This window comes from Myotis lucifugus, unplaced genomic scaffold (assembly GCF_000147115.1).
Source record: "Myotis lucifugus unplaced genomic scaffold, Myoluc2.0 scaffold_616, whole genome shotgun sequence".
NCBI lineage: Eukaryota > Metazoa > Chordata > Mammalia > Chiroptera > Vespertilionidae > Myotis > Myotis lucifugus.
Genome location: NW_005871664.1, coordinates 183,585 through 203,873, shown reverse-complemented (window position 1 = coordinate 203,873; position 20,289 = coordinate 183,585). Strand labels below are relative to the sequence as shown.

The 20,289-nt window shown below is 44.3% G+C and overlaps 1 protein-coding gene across 1 annotated transcript in view; it reads right to left on the bottom strand.

Annotated features, from left to right (window-relative positions):
* MPRIP (myosin phosphatase Rho interacting protein) overlaps nt 1–20,289 on the bottom strand; it is a 192,493-nt gene that overhangs the window by 33,246 nt on the left and 138,958 nt on the right. The gene's annotated exons all lie outside the window — the stretch shown is intronic.

The following is a 20,289-nucleotide window of genomic DNA, read 5'->3' as shown; positions in this document are numbered from 1 at the left end:
AGTGTGTGGACATGTGGGGTGTGTGTGTGTGTGAGGGAGGGACAGTTAGATTTTGCAGGACTTCTGGGGGCTGGCGGACCAGGCTCCCCTATCTGTGTAGCCTCTGCTACTGCTGCAATCTTTGCCCAGGTGCCGCGTCTGAGCGTGAACAACCAAGTCTTATGCAGCAACCCTGGGAGCCAAGCCTTACACAGCAACCCTGGGCTCCCCGTCCACGTGGCGTGAATAGTCAAGCCTTATGCAGCAACCCCGGACGCTACAACTGTGCTAATCGCCGCCAAGCCCCAGGTGCTGCAACTGAGCATGAGCGGCCAAGCCCTACACAGCAACCCCTGGTGCCTCACGCAGCACCCCTGGACACTAGCCGCTGCCAAGCCTGATGCAGCAACCCTGGGTGCTGCAACCGAGTGTGAGCAGCCAAGCCCTATGCAGCAACACCAGGTGCCTCACGCAGCAACCATGGGTGCCACAACCGTGAGAATTGCTGCCAAGCCCGACACGTCAACTCCAGGCCTGGTGACTGTGTGACCCACTGCCAAGCCTGCCGGTGCAGTCACAGTCCCAGTGTGACTTGATGCCTAGATCCTTCAGTGAGAGCAAAAATGGGGAGACAAAGAAACAACCCCAAAGGAAACAAAAGGAGGTAGCACCAGAAAAGGAACTAAATCAGCGGTTCTCAACCTGTGGGTCGCGACCCCTTTGGTGGTCAAACGACCCTTTCACAGGGGTCGCCTAAGACCATCTTGCATATCAGATATTTACATTACGATTCATAACAGAAGCAACATTACAGTTATGAAGTAGCAATGAAAATAATTTTATGGTTGGGTCACAACATGAGGAACTGTATTTAAAGGGCCAGAAGGTTGAGAACCACTGAACTAAATGAAACCGAGGCATGCAATTTGTCAGAAAAAGAATTCAGAATAAGGTTCATACAGTTCATAAACCAGATGGATAAGAAAATCAACAATTTATGTAAGAATCAAGAAGAAATAAAGTTATATAGCGGCAATAAAAAACACTATGGAAGGTTTCAACGGTAGACTAAAAGAAGCGGAGGACCAAATTAGTGAATTAAAAGACAGGCAGCAAAACACATCCAATCTGAACTGCAATTGGAGAAAAAAATTAAAAGGCAGGAGAAGAGCCTAAGGGAGCGTTGGGACAACTGAAATGAAACAACATGCATATAATATGGGTGCCAGAATGACAAGAAGAAGAGCAAGGGTTAGAAAACCCACTTGAAGAAATAATGTCAGAAAACTTCCCTGATTTGGGGAAGAAGAAAGTCACACAAACACAGAGTCCTAAACAAGATGAACCCAAAAAGACCCACACCAAGACACGTTGTAATTACGATGGCAACTGTTAATGATAAAGAGAATCTTCAAAGGCTGCAAGAGAGAGACAGAGAGTTACCTACAAAAGATCTCCCATTAGATTATCAAATGATTTCTCAACAGAAACGCATCAGGCCAGAAGGGAATGGAAGGAAGTATACAAAGTGATGCATGGCAGGGGACTGAGTCCAAGAATATTCTATCCAGCAAGGCTATCATTCAAAATTGAAGGGGAAATCAGGAGCTTCACACACAAAAAAAGCCTAAGGGAGTTTATCACTACCAAGCCAGCAATGCAAGAAATGATAAAGGGACTGCTGTAAAAAGAAGAAATAAAAAGGGAAGAAGGAACACAGGCACAAAAAATAAAAATGGCTACAAACAAGTACCTATCAATAATAACCTTAAATGTAAATAGATTGAATGCTCTATATGCTGTCTACAAGAGACCCACCTCAGAACAAGGGATGCACACAGACTGAGAGTGAAAGGATGGGAAAAATATCTTTCAGGCAAATGGAAATGAAAAAAAAAAAGCTGTGGTAGCAATATTTATATTGGACAAAATAGACCTCAAGGGATAAGGAAGGCCACTTCATAATACTAAAGTGATTAATACAACAAGAAGATATAACTCTGGTAAACATATGCACACAATGCAGGAGCACCCAAATACATAAAAAAACTTCTGGAAGATATAAAGGGAGAGATCGACAACAATACAATCACGGTAGGGGACTTTAATACCCCACTGACATCACTGGACAAATCCTCTGGACAAAAAACCAGCAAAGAATCAGCAATACTAAATGACTCACTAGACCAGATGGACTTAATTGACATCTTCAGAACATTTCACCCTGGAGCTACGGAGTATACATTCTTCTCAAGTGCACATGGGACATTTTCAAAGATAGACCACATATTGGGTCACAAGCAAAGTCTGTCTAAATTCAAAGAGATTGAAATCATATCAAGCATCTTCTCAGACCACAATGGCATATTATTAGAAATCAACTACAATAAAATCAATAAAAACAATTCAAACACTTAGAGGGTGAAGAGCATGCTATTAACATGTTAAGCCCCATGTCAGTCACCAGTGACTGACACTATACTTTCTATCCGGAAGACAAAACAGGCTGGGCGCTTAATGTATTAAACAATGATTGGGTTACCAAAAAGATCAAAGAAGAAATGAAAAACATCCTGAAAATGAATGACCATGAAAACACAACAATCCAAAACCTAAGGGACACAGTGAAAACAGTCCTAAGAGGGAAGTTCTTAGCTTTACAGGTCTACCTCAAAAAAAGCAAGAAAAAATGGTATTAAATTACCTAACCCTGCAACTTAAAGAATTAGAAAGAGAGCAACAAGAAAAGCCCAGAGTAAGCAGAAGAAAGGAAATAATAAAGATCAGAGTGAAAATAAACGACATAGAGACCAAAAAGACAAAACAAAACAATACAAAAGATCAATGAAACCAAGAGCCGGTTCTTTGAAAGGATAAACAAGATTGATGAACCTCTAGCCATACTCACCAAGAAACAAAGAAAGAGGGCTCAAATAAACAAAATAAGAAATGAAAGAGGTGAAGTAACAACCAATCTCACAGACATACAGAGGATTGTAAAAAAATACTACGAAAAACTCTACTCCAACAAACTGGACAACCTAGACGAAATGGACATATTCTTAGAAAAATACAAGCTTCCAAAACCTGAATAGGCTGATAACTACTGAAGAAATTGAAACAATAATCAAAAAACTTCCGGCAAACAAAAGCCCTGGACCAGATGGCTTCACAGGGGAGTTTTATCAAACATTCAAAGAAGAACTAAAACCTATCCTTCTCAGACTATTCCAAAACATTCAAGAGGAAGGAACACTTCCAAGCTCATTCTATGAAGCCAGGATCACCCTAATACCAAAACCAGGTAAAGACAACACAATGAAAGAGAATTACAGGCCAATATCCCTGATGAACATAGATGCCAAAATCCTCAACAAAATTCTAGCAAATTGGATGCAGCATTACATTATAAAGATCATACACCATGATCAAGTGGGATTTATTCCAGGGGTGCAAGGCTGGTACAATATCTGCATATCAATCAACGTGATACATCACATAAATAAAAAACAAAAATCACATAATCATATCAATTGATGCAGAAAAGGCATTGGACAAAATCCTACATCCTTTCCTGATAAAAACTCTCAGCAAAGTGGGAATAGAGGAATCATACCTCAATATAATAAAAGCCTTATATGACAAACCTACAGCCAACATCATACTCAATGGGCAAACACTAAAACCATTTCCCCTGCAAACAGGAACAAGACAAGAATGCCCACTTTCACCACTCCTGTTCGACACAGTACTGGAAGTGCTAGCCATAGCAATCAGACAAGAAGAAAACATAAAAGGCACCCAAATTGGAAAAAAAGAACTAAAATTGTCATTATTCGCAGATGACATAATATTGTACATAGAAAACCCTAAAGACTCCATCAAAAAACTAATAGAATTAATAAATGGATTTGGCAATGTAGCAGGATATAAAATTTACAACCAGAAATCTATGGCTTTTTTATACACCAATTAGAGGCCTGGTGCATGAAATTTGTGCACAGGGAAGGGGGGGCCCTCAGCCAGCCTGCACCCTCTTGCAATCTAGGACCCCTCGGGAAGTCTGCCTGCCGGTTTAGGCTAATCCTGACATCCCTCTCGCAATCCGGAACCACTAGCTCCTAACCGCTCACCTGCCTGCCTGCCTAATCGCCCCTAACCGCCTCTGCCTTGGCCTCTGCGCCCAGGACCCGGGCTTCCCTCCTCTGGCTGGCTGCAGGCAACCGGGACCTGGGCTTCCCTCTCTCTGGCCGGCCACAGGCACCTGGGACCCGGGGTGCCCTCCCTTTGGCTGGCCTCAGGCCCCCAGGCCCCCGGGCCCCGGCTTTGTCAGGAAGGACATCCGGAAGGTCATCCGGAAGACATCTGGTCTAATTAGCATATTACCCTTTTATTAGTATAGACTAGAGGCACGGTGCACAAAAATTTGTGCACTTGGGGGGCGGGGGGAGGGGAGTCCCCCAGCCCGGCCTGTGCCCTCTTGCAGTCTGGGACCCCTCGGGAGATAACGACCTGCTGGCTTAGGCCTGCTCCCGGGTAGCAGAGGGCAGGCCCAATCCCTAAGTGCAGCCCCTGGTCATGCTCAGAGTAGGGCCGATTGGGGAGTTGGGGCGCCACCCCATCATGCACAGAGCAGGGCGGATCGGGAGGTTGCAATGCCACCCTCAGTCACACTCAGGGTAGGGCCGACTGGGGGGTTGGGGCACCACCCCCTGTCACACTCAAGGCAGGGTCGATGGGGAGGTTGTGGCGCCACCCCCTGTCACACACAGAGCAGGGCCGATCAGGGGGTTGGGGCGCTGCCCCCTGTTACTCACAGAGCAGGGCTGATCAGGGTGTTGGGGTGCTGCCCCCTGTCACTCACAGAGCAGGGCTGATCAGGGTGTTGGGGCGCTGCCCCCTGTCACTCACAGAGCAGGGCTGATCAGGGTGTTGGGGCGCTGCCCCCTGTCACTCACAGAGCAGGGTCCATCAGGGGGGTTGGGGCTCCGTACCCTGTCACACACAGAGCAGGGTCAATCAGGGGGTTGGGGAGCTCCCCCCTGTCACGCACAGAGCAGGGCCAATCAGGGGGTTGAGGAGCTCCCCCCTGTCACTCACAGAGTAGGGCCGATAGGGGAGTTGGGGCACCACCCCCTGTCACACACAGAGCAGGGCGGATCAGGGGGTTGGGGCGCTGCACCCTGTCACACTCAGGGCAGGGCCAATGGGGAGGTTATGGCTCTACCCTGTCACACACAGAGCAGGGCCGATCAGGGGGTTGGTGCGCTGCACCCTGTCAAACACAGAGCCGCAGGGCAATCAGGGGATTGGGGAGCTCCCCCCTATCAGGCACAGAGCAGGGCCCGTGGGGGGGAGGGGTTGGGGCGCCGCACCCTGTCACACACAGAGCAGGGCCGATCAGGGGGTTGGTGCGCTGCACCCTGTCAAACACAGAGCCGCAGGGCAATCAGGGGATTGGGGAGCTCCTCCCATCAGGCACAGAGCAGGGCTGATCAGGGGGTTGGGGCGCCTTCCCCTGTCACACACAGAGCAGGGCGGATAGGGTGGTTGTGGCCCCGCCCCCTGTCACACACAGAGCTACAGGGCGATCAGGGGGTTTGGGCGCTGCCCCCTGTCACGCTGATCCCGGTGCCGGGAGCCTCGCTGCTCCGCTGATCCCGGTGCCGGGAGGCATATTACCCTTTTACTATATAGAATAGAGGCCTGGTGCATGGGTAGGGGCCGGCTGGTTTGCCCTGCAGGGTGTCCTGGATCAGGGTGGGGGTCCCCACTGGGGTGCCTGGCCAGTCTGGGTGAGGGGCTGAGGGCTGTTTTCCGGGTGGCGAGTGACTGAAGCTCCCAACCGCTCCTTGTTTTCTTTCTTTCTTTTTTTTTTTATTCTGGGCCAGCTTTAGCTCTGAGGCCTCGCTGCTGAAAACATCAATACAAAGTTTCGGTCCGGCTGGCTTTCAGTCCGGCTGGTTTCTGGAGTTTTATTTAGCTTCTTATTTGCAACATAGTACATAGTTGCTTAGAGTTGCAACTGAGAGGCCGGCAAGTGAGGCGGGGAACGTTGGGAGTCCACAGCAAGCAAGCCTCATGCTCGCTTCAGTGCCTGGCTGCCGGCCGCCATCTTGGCTGACAGTTAATTTGCATATACTCACTGATTAGCCAATGAAAAGGGTAGCGGTCGTACGCTAATTACCATGTTTCTCTTTTATTAGTGTAGATAATGAACTCACAGAAAGAGAAACTAAAAAAAAAATCCCGTTTACCATTGCAACAAAAAAATTAAGATACCGCCCTAACTGGTTTGGCTCAGTGGATTGAGCGTCGGCCTGCGGACTGAAGGGTCCCAGGTTCGATTCCAGTCAAGGGCATGTACCTTGGTTGTGGGCACATCCCCAGTAGTGGGTGTGCAGGAGGCAGCTGATCAATGTTTCTCTCTCATCGATGTTTCTAACTCTCTATCCCTCTCCCTTCCTCTCTGTAAAAAATCAACAAAATACATTTTAAAAAAATTAATATACCTAGAAATAAATTTATAACAAAGGAGGTAAAGACCTGTACTCAGAAAATTACAGGACACTGAAAAAAGAGATAGAAGAAGACATAAACAAATGGAAGAATATACCATGTTCATGGATTGGTAGAATTAACACCATTCAAATGTCCATACTACCCAAAACAATCTATAGATTCAATGCACTCCTCATTAAAATACCAACGGCAAATTTCAAAGACCTAGAACAAACTCTCCAAAAATTCATCAGGAATAAAAAAAGATCCCGAATAGCTGCAGCAATCTTGAAAAAGAAGAACAAAGTTGGAGGGACCATAATACCAGGTATCAAGCTGTACTAAAAAGCCACTGTTCTCAAAACTGCCTGGTACTGGCACAAGAACAGACATATAGACTAATGGAACAGAACAGGGAACCCAGAAATCAACCCAAGCCATTATGCTCAATTATTATTTGCCAAAGGAGGTAAGAGCATACAATGGAGTCAAGACAGTCTCTTCAATAAATGGTGTTGGGAAAACTGGACAGATACATGCAAAAAAAAAAAATGAAACTAGACCACAACTTACACCATACATAAAAATAAACTCAAAATGGAGAAAGGACTTAAACTTAAGACAGGAAACCATAAAAATCTTAGAAGAAGCTATAGGCAGCAAAATAGCAGACATCTGTTGTAGCAATATCTTTACTGCTACAGCCCCTAGGGCAGTGGTCAGCAAACTGCGGCTCGGCAAACCGCGGCTCGCGAGCCACATGCGGCTCTTTGGCCCCTTGAATGTGGCTCTTCCACAAAATACCGGCTCTTCCACAAAATACTGACTTCTGCGCATGGGCCACGAAGTTTCAATCGCACTGTACGTGTGCGCCTGCATGAGATATTTTGTGGAAGAGCCACACTCAAGGGGCCAAAGAGCCGCACGTGGCTTGCGAGCGGCTGTTTGCCGACCACGGCCCTAGGGCAATGGAAACTAAGGAGAAAATAAACAAATGGGACTACATCAAAATAAAAAAATTCTGCAAAGCAAAAGAAACCATCAACAAAACAACAAGAAAGCCCACTGCACGGGAGAACATGTTTGCCAATGTTATCTCCGATAAGGGTTTAATCTCCAAAATTTATAGGGAACTCATACAACTTAACAAAAAGAAGGTAAACAATCCAATCAAAGAATGGGCAAAGGACCCTAAATAGACTCTTTTCCAAAGAGGACATACAAAAGGCCAAGAGACATATGAAAACATGCTTAAAGTCACTAATCATCGAGAGATGCAAATCAAAACAACGAGGTACCATCTCAAACCTGTCAGAATGGCTATCATCAACAAATCAACAAATGATAAGTGTTGGCGAGGATGCGGAGAAAAAGGAACCCTCTTGCACTGCTGGTGGGAATGCAGAGTAGTGCAGCCACTGTGGAAAATAGTACGGCATTTCCTCAAAAAATTAAAAATGGACCTTCCATTTGACTCAGTCATCCCACTTCTAGGAATATATCCCAAGAAAACAGAAACACCAATCAGAAAGGATAAATGTACCCCTATGTTCATAGCAGCACCATTTGCAATAGCTAAGATTTGGAAACAGTCTAAGTGTCCATCAACAGAGGAGTGGATTAGAAAACTGTGGTGCATTTACACAAAGGAATACTATGATGCTGTAAAAAAGAAGGAATTCTTACCATTTGCAACAGCATAGATGGAACTGGAGAGCATTATTCTAAGTGAAATAAGCCACTCAGAGAAAGAGAAAGATCACATGATCTTACTCATTTGTGGAATATAATGAACAACATACACTGATGAACAAAAATAGAGCCAGTCATAGAAGCATCAAACAGACTGTCTAACCCAGCCGTGGGCAAACTACGGCCCGTTTGAAATGAATAAAACTAAAAAAAAAAAAAGACCGTACCCTTTTATGTAATGATGTTTACTTTGAATTTATATTAGTTCACACAAACACTCCATCCATGCTTTTGTTCCGGCCCTCCGGTCCAGTTTAAGAACCCATTGTGGCCCTCGAGTCAAAAAGTTTGCCCACCCCTGGTCTAACCTATGAGGGAAGGTGGGGGGTGAGGAGGTAAGAGATCAACCAAAGGACTTGTATGCATGCATATGAGCATAACCAATGGACACAGACAGTAGGGGGGTGAGGGCATGTGCTGGCGGGTGGAGGTGGCCAGGGAGAGGTCAACAGGGGGAAAAGGAGACTTATGTGATACTTTAAACAATAAAGAATTAAAAAAATAGAGAAGAGCCGAAACCGGTTTGGCTCAGTGGATAGAGCGTCGGCCTGTGGACTGAAGGGTCCCGGGTTCAATTCCGGTCAAGGGCGTGTACCTGGGCTGTGGGCACATCCCCAGTAGGAGATGTGCAGGAGGCAGCTAATCGATGTTTCTCTCTCATTGATGTTTCTAACTCTCTATCTCTCTCCCTTCCTCTCTGTAAAAAATCAATAAAATATATTTTAAAAATAAATAAATTAAAATAAAATAAAATAGACATTAAGACAAGAGAAAACAAAGAACCCTGCAGTTCCAATTCTGTGTTCAAAGACATACAAAATACTAAACTGAATTTGCAAAGAAACCCAAACCACCAAATTGAAAAGATATATACATCCCTATGTTCACTTCAGCATTACTTACCAAGATATGGAAGCAACCTAAGTGACCACCAATAGATAAATGGATAAAGAGAAGTGGTACATCTATACAATCTATATATATAAAACCATAATATGCAAATAGACTGAACAGCAAAACAACCGAACAAACGGTCGCTATGACGTACACTGACCACCAGGGGGCACGCGTGGAACATGGTGGGTGTTGGCTGTGGCGGGATGGTGAAGCAGGTGAGCAGGGGCGCCAGACCAAGGCAGGGCACTGGTTGCTGTCATTGGGGCAAGCCTCTGGTGGTTACTGAAAATTCTTTGCTCCCACATGCTGCGGTATTGCCCGGTGGTTGCACCTGCTGCTGGCACTGGCCGTGCTCACACCCGCTGCCAGCACCGGAGTCGCCGCTCACACCTGCTGCCAGCACCAGCCCTGATCACCCCTCAGGGCTTCTCCACCTCCCCCTGCTCCTGAGGGGCGATCGGGGCCGGCAGCCACCACTCACACCCGCTGCCAGCTCTGGTCCCAATTGCTCAGCACCGACAGTGGGTGTGAGTGGCGGTTGCCAGCCCTGATCGCCCCTGAGCGATTCTCCACCTCCCCCTGCTCCTGAGGGGTGATTGGGGCAGCAGCTGCTGCTCGCACCCGCTGAGGGCACCAGCCCCACTCGCACTCGCTGCTGGTGCAAGTCCCAATCACTCCATGCCATCAGAGGGTGTGAGCAGGGCCGGCGCTGTTAGTGTGTGGGAGCAGTGGTGGCGGTAACAGGGCTGCCAGCAGACAGGGGACTGAGGGCCGTGGCGGGAGGGGCTGGGCAGGGGCGTGGAGGATGGGCCAAGACCCACTCCTGTGCCCACCGCAGCCTTGTGGCCCACAGTTCCTTTCAAGATGCATGAATTCGTGCATTGGCCCCTAGTGAAATATGTAACTCAGTTACAAAAAAAAAAAGAAATGAAATCTTACCATTGGCAACATAATTGTCCCAAATGAAATAAGTCAGGCAGGAAAAGACAAATGCCATGATTCCACTTATATGTGGAATCTAAAAAACAAAATAAACAGGCAGAACAGAAACAGACTCATATACAGAGAAAATTTTGATGGCTGCCAGATGGAAGGGAGGTTGGGGATTGAGTGAGAAAAGTGAAGGGATTAAGAAATACAAATTGGTACTTACAGAATAGTCATAGGGATACAAAGTACAGCATTGGGAATATCCTATATAGTAAAGAGGTAATATGCAAATTAACCCTTACACCCTCACAAGATGGCTGCCTATGACCAGGCCGGCAGGGGGGTTAGTGAGGGACGACCAAATGACTGAACAGCAGGCTGCGTGTGGTGACCAGACCGGCGGGGGGGCCATGAGAGGCAACCAAGCTGGCAGGGGGTGCAGCTAGGGGCGACCAGGCCAGCAGGGGGGGCAGTTGGGGGCGACCAGCTGGCAGGGGGCAGTTAGGGGTGACCAGGCAGGCAGATGGGGGCAAACTGGCCGGCAGGGGGGAGCAGTTAGGGGCAACTAGGCCGGCAGGGGGGTTAGTGAGGGATGACCAAACGACTGAACAAGCAGGCTGCGTGGGGCGGCTTCTAGTAGTCTATAATATTTTAATGAGTACATATACGGTGTAAGATGGGTACTACAATTATTGGGGTGATCACTTTGCAAGCCATATAAATATTTAGTCACGTGGTTGTACACCTGAAAGTAATATAATGTTGTATACCAACTGTAATTTAAAAATAAAAAAAATAAAAGGGTGGCCCAGAGATTAAAAATGGTGGTGGAGTAAGTGGATGCTGCACGCACACACTCCCAGGACCAAACTGGAATTACAACTAAAATACAGAAAAAACTTCCTGAATAATCAACTGAAGACTCACTGGAGAGAACCCTGATAACCAAGGATGGAAAGTGAAGACCACATAGAGACTGGTAGGAGGGGCGGAGACACGAGAGGGCTGGACGAGCTTCCACGGACAGCAGCTGAAGGTCTGGAGAGATATCTCAGCTGTGCGGGGTTGCCACTGAGAACTCTGGGGTCTAATCCCCCAGCTGCACCCCACAGCAGAGAGCACCAGAACTGAGAAGGGTACCCACTTAACATCTGGCTGTGAAAAGCAGCAGGGCTGCTATCTGCCAGGGAGAGATGGCTGGAAATGCAGGCACCCTCTTAAAGGGCCAACACACAAAATTCTCTGCACAGCCACTCACTCTGTGCTCTGGCAGAGGGAGGGAAAAGTGGACTGGAACTGTGTGAGCAAAAGCCAGGGTTGAGGGATCTAGGGGGTAGAGCTCAGAAGGCAGACACCCAGGTTTCCTGTGCTGAGTCATTCCCTCACTCTGCAGAAGTCGTCTTTCTCACACAGACAATTGCTATCTAAGCCAGTGGTTCTCAACCTTCTGGCCCTTTAAATACAGTTCCTCATGTTGTGACCCAACCATAAAATTATTTTCGTTGCTACTTCATAACTGTCATGTTGCTACTGTTATGAATCGTAATGTAAATATCTGATATGCAGGATGGTCTTAGGTAACCCCCGTGAAAGGGTTGTTCAACCGCCAAAGGGGTCGCGACCCACAGGTTGAGAACCGCTGATCTAAGCGGTTTAGCCTGGGGGTGGTGGTGGTGGTGGGGAAGACAGCTGACCCACCCCATTGGAAAACACCTTGCTCCACAGTGTGGAATTTCTGAGGCCCATTAAGAGACTGAGAATAACAATTAGCCTCCAAGCAGAAGCAATTACCCCACCCTGTTGGAAATACTCTCACCACACCTGTGGACCATTGCCTGATGGCTACTCAAGACTGAATTCAGTCAGGCAGGCAGAACCAATCTCTGGAGGCTTGAAAACTTTGCCTGATCTAATTAGTCAGAAACAGTGTTTGACACTGTCCTGCACAGGAGATTGAGAAGCATAGCAGGTCTACCCAATACACAGTCACAAACCCAAACAGGCACCCAAAATGAGGAGACAATGAAACAACACTGAAATAAAGACAAGAGAATCCTCCAGAGGAAGAGATAAATTAAATGGAGATAAGAAATTTATCTGATATAGAGCTGAGAATAATAATGGTAAAGATGCATGAGAAAAGATATAGTAACCATGAAAACAGAAATAAAGAATGACACAGTACAAATAAAGAACACATTGGAAGGAATGTACAGCAGATTAGGGGGAGAGGAGGATCGGATCAGTCAATTAGAAGCCAGGGTTGAAAAAAATCACTCAATCAGAGAAACAAAAAGAAAAAAAAACAATTAAAAAAGGAGGACAGCTCAAGGGAGCTGTGGGACAACACGAAACTTAACAACATTTGAATAGTAGGTGTGCCTGAAGAGGCAGAAAGGGAAGGGATAGAGAACGTGTTTGAAGAAATAATGGTAGAAAACTTTCCCTAACCTGGTGAAGAAAAAAGTAACACAAGTTCAGGGGGCACAGAGAATCCCAATCAAGAAGAACCCAAACAGGCCCACGCCCAGGGAATCATAATTAAAATGCCAAATATTAAAGACAAAGAGAATCTTAAAGGCGGCAAGAGAAAAGCAAACTGTTACCTATAAAGGAGCTCCCTTAAGGCTGACACCTGATTTCTTATCAGAAAGTCTACAGGCCAGAAGGGAATGGCATGACGTACTCAAGGTAATGGGAAGCAAGGATCTGAAACCAAGATTACTATATCCAGCAAGGCTATCACTCAAAATAGACAGTGAAATAAAGAGCTTCCCAGACCAAAAAAAGGCTAAAGGAATTCATCACCACCAAGCCAGCATTACAAGAAATGCTAAAGGGACTGCTGTAATGAGAAGGAGAAATAGAGAGAGAAACCTAGGCATGCAGAATTAAAATGGCAATAAATAAGTATCTCTCTATCTATCTATCTATATAAAAGCCTAAGCGACCGAATGACCAGTCGCTATGACACACACTGACCACTGGGGGGCAGACGCTCAATGCAGGAGCTGCCCCGTGGTGGTCAGTGCGCTCCCACAGCGGGAGTGCCGCTCAGCTGACTGACGGGCACCAGATGCCAGGCTGACGGCTGGCGAGCACAGCCGTGGTGGCAGGAGCCACTCCTGCCTCCACGGCAGCACTAAGGAGCAGTGAGCTGAGCAGGCAGGCGAGCAGGAGCGGGCCTAAGCTGGCAGTCGGACATCCCCTGAGGGTTCCAGGACTGGGAGAGGGCACAGGCCAGGCTGAGGGACCCCCACACCGTGCACGAATTTTGTGCACCGGGCCTCTAAAACATGGCCTGACTATATGCTGTCTACAAGAGACTAACCTCAGAACAAAAGACTCACATAAGATGAGAGTGAAGGGATGGCAAAAAATTTTCCATGCAAATGGAAAAGAAAAAAAAAAAGCTGGGGTAGCAAAACTCATATCTGATAAAATAGACTTCAAAGTGAAGGCCATCACAAGAGACAACAAAGGTTACTACATAATACTAAAGGGATCAATCCAACACAAGGATATAACCCTGGCAAACTTATATGCTATGCACCCAATATAGGAGCACCTAAATATATAAAAAATCTTCTAGAGGACTTTAAAGGAGAGATCGACAGCAATACAGACTGACTTCACTGGATTAGATCTTCCAAATAAAAAATTAACAAGGAAATACTGACTCTAAATGACACAGTGCATCCAATGAATTTAATTGATATTTATAGAACATTTCCCCCAAAGCTGCAGAATATACATTCTTTTCAAGTGCACATGGGTTCTTCACAAAGACAGACCACATGTTAGGACACAAAACACGTCTCTACAAGTTCAAGAAGAGTGAAATCTTGTCAAGCAGCTTCTCAGATCACAGTGGAATGAAATTAGAAATCAACTACAGTAAAAACACTGAAAAACATTCAGACACATGGAGGCTAAATATAAATAGCATGTCCTTAAGCAATGAATGGGTTACCAATGAGATCAAGAAAGAAATAAAAAAACTTCCTGGAAACAAATGAAAATGAACATACAACCATCCCAAATCTTTGGGACACAGCAAAAGCAGTCCTGAGAGGGAAGTTCATAGCACTCCAGTTAAATAGGCCAATAACAACTGATGAAATAGAAGCAGTAATAAAAGAATTCCCAGCCAACAAAATCCCAGGAACGAATGGTTTCACAGGGGAGTTTTACCAAACATTCAAAGAAGAACACCTGTCCTCCTCAAACTATTCCAAAAAATCCAGAGGAAGGAACACTTCCAAGCTCTTTTTATGAGGCCAGCATTATCCTAATTCCAAAACCAGATAAAGACACTACAAAGAAACAGAATTACAGGCCAATATCCCTGATGAACACAGATACTAAAATCCTCAAAAAAATATTAGCAAAGCAGATCCAGCAATATATTAAAGAGGTCATACACCATGACCAAGTGGGATTTATTCTGGGGATGCAAGGCTGGTATAATATTCGCAAATCAATAAATGTGATACATCACATAAACAAATTGAGAGACAAAAATCACATGATCACATCAATAGACAGAAAAAGCATTTGACAAAATCCAACAGCCATGTTTATAAAAACTCTCAGCAAAGTGGGATAGAAGGAGCATATCTCAACATGATAACGGCCATATATGACAAACCTACAGCCAACATCATACACAATGGGCAAAAACTAAAACCATTTCCCTAAGAACAGAAACAAGACAGGGATGTCCGCTTCCACCACTCTTATTCAACATAGTACTGGAAGCCCTAGCCACAGCGATCAGACAAGAAGAAGAAAAATAAAAGGCATCCAAATTGGAAAGGAGGAAGTAAAACTCTCATTATTCACAGACGACATGATATTGCAAATAGAAAACCGTAAAGACTCCACCAAAAAACAAATAGATTTTATAAATGAATTTGGCAATGTAGCAGGATACAAAATCCAACACCCAAAAATCAATGGCTTTTTTATACACTAATTATGAATTCTCAGAAAGAGAAACTAAACAAACATTCCCATTTACCTTGGCAACCAAAAAATTAAGATACTTAGTAATAAACTTAACCCAAGGAGATAAAAGACTTGTACTCAGAAAACTAAAGGACATTGAAAAAAGAGAGAGAAGAAGATATAAACAAGTGAAAAAATATAACGTGTTTAACGATTCGTAGAATCGACATCATTAAAATGTCCATGCTACCCAAAGTAATCTACAGATTCAATGCAATTCCTATTAAAATACCAACAGCATATTTCACAGACCTAGAACAAACACTCCAAAAATTTATATGGAACCAAAAAGGACCCCGAATAGCTGCAGCAATCTGGAGAAAGAAGAACAAAGTTGGAGGAATCACAATACCAGATATCAAGTTATACTACAAAGCCACCGTAATCAAAGCAGCCTGGTACTGGCACAAGAACAGGCATACATATCAATGGAACAGAACAGAGACCCCAGATATTGACCCACACCATTATGGTCAATTAATATTTGACAAAGGAGGCAAGAGTATACAATAGAGTCAAGACAGTCTCTTCAATAAATGGTGTTGGGAAAATTGGGCAGATACATGCAAAAAAATGAAACTAGACCACCAACTTAAACCATACACAAGAATAAATTCAAAATGGATAAAAGACTTAAAATTAAGTTGTGGAACCATAAAAATCCTAGAAGAAACCATAGGAAGCAAAATCTCAGACATCTCTTATAGCAGTATGTTTATGGATACATCTTAGGGCAAAGGAAACTAAGGAGAAAATAAACAAATGGGACTACATAAAAATGAAAAGCTTCTGCACAGCAAAAGAAACCATCAACAAAACAACAAGAAAGCCCACTGTATGGGAAACATATTTGGCAATGATCCATCTGATAAAGGGTTAATTTCCAAAATATATAAGGAACTCATACACCTTAACAAAAGAAAGACAAACAATCCAATTAAAAAAATCTCCAAAGTGAACATACAGATGTCCAAGAGACATATGAAAAAATGTTCAAAGTCACTGATAATCAGAGAGATGCAAATTAAGACAACAATGAGGCATCACCTCACACCTCTCAGAATGGCTACCATCAACAAATCCACAAATGACAAGTGCTGGCAAGGATGTGGAGAAAGGGAACCCTAGTGCACAGCTGGTAGGAATACAGACTGATGCAGCCATTATGGAAAACAGTATGGAGTTCCCTCAAAAAATTAAATATGGAACTGCCATTTGACTCAGTGATCCCACTTTTAGGAACACATCCTAAGAGACCCAAAACACCAATCAGAAAGAATGTGTGCACCCCTGTGTTCATAGCAGCACAATTTACAATAGCTAAGATCTGGAATCAGCCAAGTGCCCATCAGTAGGTGAGTGGATAAAACAGCTGTGGTACATTTACACCATGGGATACTATGCAGCAGTAAAAAAGAATCTCTTACCCTTTGAGACAGCATGGAGGGACCTGGAGGGTATCATGCTAAGTGAAATAAGTCAGTCAGAGATAGACAAGTATCACATGATCTCACTCATATGTGGAATCTAATTAACAAAATAAACTGATAAACAGAATAGATCCAGAGACATGGAAGCATGGAACAGAGTGCTGAATCTTGGAGGGAAGGTGGGGGAGTAGGGTGGGTGGGAGGTAATTAATCAATGGGGGAAAAGGGAGACATACATAATACTTCAACAATAACGATTTAATAATAAAAATTAAATACAATTAAAAAACACTGCCCTGGCTTGTGTGGAGCATCATCTGTATACCAAAAGGCTGTGTCAACAATAACGATTTAATAATAAAAATTAAATACAATTAAAAAACACTGCCCTGGCTTGTGTGGAGCATCATCTGTATACCAAAAGGCTGTGTGTTTGATCTTTTTTCAGAGCATGTATGGAAGGCAACCAATTGATGTTTCTCTCTCTCTCTCTCAATCGATAAGCATATCCTCAGATGAGGTTAGATAGATAGATAGATAAATAAAATATTTTTTAAAAAACAAAGACAACCGAGAAAACCAAGATGGCGGCATAGGTAAACACCGGAGTTTGCTGCCTCGAACAACCACTTCAAAAATACAACTAAAAGACGGAACGGACATCATCCAGAACCACAGGAAGTCTGGCTGAGTGGAAATTCTACAACTAGAAGGAAAGAGAAAAGCATACCGAGACTCAGAGGAGGAGCAGTACGGAAGTAAAATACTAAGGTGCGGAGGTGCATGCGGAGCGGGCTGGCGGCTGAGGGAGCGGTTGTCGTTTTCAATCGGGAGGGAGTCTCAGGCTCTGAGCTCCAGTTCCGGGCGAGTCTCTAGGGACCCAGACTCATACGGGAGAAGCGGGACTGTCTGGCATCGGTCGGAACCCGAGGGCAGCTTTCTCTCTGAGGGGCTTGCAGCGATTACCGGGACACTGAGAAGCAGAGCCTCTGAGGGCAAGACTGAGAGCAGCCATAACTGCTAGCCCCACCCTGTTGATCCCATGGGACCTGCCCCGCCCAAGCCCTGCAGGGAGGCTTTTGCTGGATAGCCTCAGGCAAAGGCTAGATTACCACCTCCCTAGAGATCCAGGAGCCAGGAAACCCAGAGGAAGAGTGGGACCATCCAGTTTGCAGCTTCGTGGAAACATAAAAGACACACTCAGGGGGCAGACTCAGTGAGCACCAAAGCCCCATTGAAGCAAGTCTTGCCCCAGAGGGGTGTCTCCAGCACAGAAGTTCTCCCACTGCAGACACAGCTGATTCTCACAGCCAATTGGCCTGGAGGTCAATTCCTCACAGTGATAACTACAACAATCAAGGCTTAACTACAACAAGACTGTGCACAAAGCCCACAAGGGGGTGCACCAAGAGTGTCTACCTCAGGTAATTGGGACACTTAGCACAGAAAGGCACTCTAGCGACACAGCAAAGCATAAAAAATGTCGAGACAAAGAAACAGGACACAAATGACAGAAATGGAGGAAAGCAAACTGCTGGATATAGAGTTCAAAACCACACTTTTAAGGTCTTTAAAGAACTGTCTAGAAGCCGCCGATAAATTTAGTAAGATCCTCGAAAAGACTGGTGAGACCGCCGATAAATGTAGTGAGATCTTCAAGAAGACTGGTGAGACCGCCGATAAATGTAGTGAGATCCTCAAGAAATCTAGTGAGACCCTCGATGTTGTGATAAAGGACCAACTAGAAATTAAGCATACACTGACTGAAATAAAGAATATTATACAGACTCCCAACAGCAGACCAGAGGATCGCAAGAATCAAGTCAAAGACTTGAAATACGAAAAAGCAAAAAACACCAAACCGGAAAAGCAAAATGAAAAAAGAATCCAAAAATACGAAGATAGTGTAAGGAGCCTCTGGGACAGCTTCAAGCGTACCAACATCCGAATTATAGGGGTACCAGAAGAAGAGAGAGGGCAAGATATTGAAAACCTATTTGAAGAAATAATGACAGAAAACTTCCCCTACCTGGTGAAAGAAATAGACTTACAAGTCCAGGAAGCGCAGAGAACCCCAAACAAAAGGATTCCAAAGAGGACCACACCAAGACACATCATAATTAAAATGCCAAGAGCAAAAGACAAAGAGAGTATCCTAAAAGCAGCAAGAGAAAGAAAGTCAGTTACCTACAAGGGAGTACCCATATGACTGTCAGCTGATTTCTCAACAGAAACTTTGCAGGCCAGAAGGGAGTGGCAAGAAATATTCAAAGTGATGAATACCAAGAACCTACAACCAAGATTACTTTATCCAGCAACGCTATCATTCAGAAGTGAAGGTCAGATAAAGAGCTTCACAGATAAGAAAAAGCTAAAGGAGTTCATCACCACCAAACCAGTATTATATGAAATGCTGAAAGGTATCCTTTAAGAAGAGGAAGAAGAAAAAGGTAAAGATACAAATTATGAACAACAAATACACATCTATCAACAAGTGAATCTAAGAATCAAGTGAATAAATAATCTGATGTACAGAATGAACTGGTGATTATAATGAATCAGGGACATAGAAAGGGAATGGACTGACTATTCTTGGGGGGGGAAAGGGGTGTGGGGGGTGCGGGAAGATATTGGACAATAATCGTGCACCTATGGATGAGGACAGTGGGTGGGGAGTGAGGTCGGAGGGTGGGGTGGGAACTGGGTAGAGGGGAGTTATGGTGGGAAAAAAGAGGAACCAATGTAATAATCTGAACAATAAAGATTTAATTAAAAAAACAAACAAACAAAAAAACAAAGACAACCTCCTGAATGGGAGAAGATATTTACCAAGACATATCTAATAAGGGGTTAATATTCAAAATTTTTACAATTCTGTAATATTTCAGGCAGTAAAATGTCAGATATTCCTCTTATCATTTTTTTCTGATATATCTCCTTGGGCTAGAAAAACAAAAGAAAAATAAACAAATGTGACCACATCAAACTAAAGTTTTGGCACAGCAAAGTAAACCATCAACAAAATGCAATGACAACCTACTGAAGAGAAGATATTTGCCAATGATATAAAGGGTTAACATCCAAAATTTTATAAAGAACTCATACTACTCAACACCCCAAACCAAACAATCCAATTAATAGATGGTCAGAGGACCTGAATAGACAATTCTCCAAAGAGGACATACAGATGGCCAATAGATATATGAAAACATGCTCAAAGTCACTAATCAACAGAGAAATGCAAATTAAAACCACAATGAGATATCACCTCACACTTGTCAGAATGGCTACCATCAGTAAATCAACAAACAACAAGTGTTGGCAAGTATGTGGAGAAAAGGAAACCCTTGTGTCTTGTTGGTGGGAATGTAGACTGGTGCAGTCACTATGAAAAACAGTACGGAGGGTCCTCAAAAAATTAAAAATGGCACTTCCTTATAACCCAATGATTCTACTTCTGGGTATGTATCTGAAGAAACCCAAAGCACCAAATCAAAAGAGTTTATGCACTGCTATGCTCATTGCAGCATTATTTATAATAGCTAAGATATGGAAGCAACCCAAGTGCCCACCAACAGATGACTGGCTAAAAAGCTGGGAGATACACACACACACACACACACACACACACACACATACACATACATACACACACACATTCATACACACACACAATGGAACATTACGCGGTCATAAAAAAGAATGAAATCTTACTATCTGAGACAGCATGGATGGACTTAGAGGGTATTATGCTAAGTGAACTAAGTCAGTCAGAGAAAGAGAAATACCA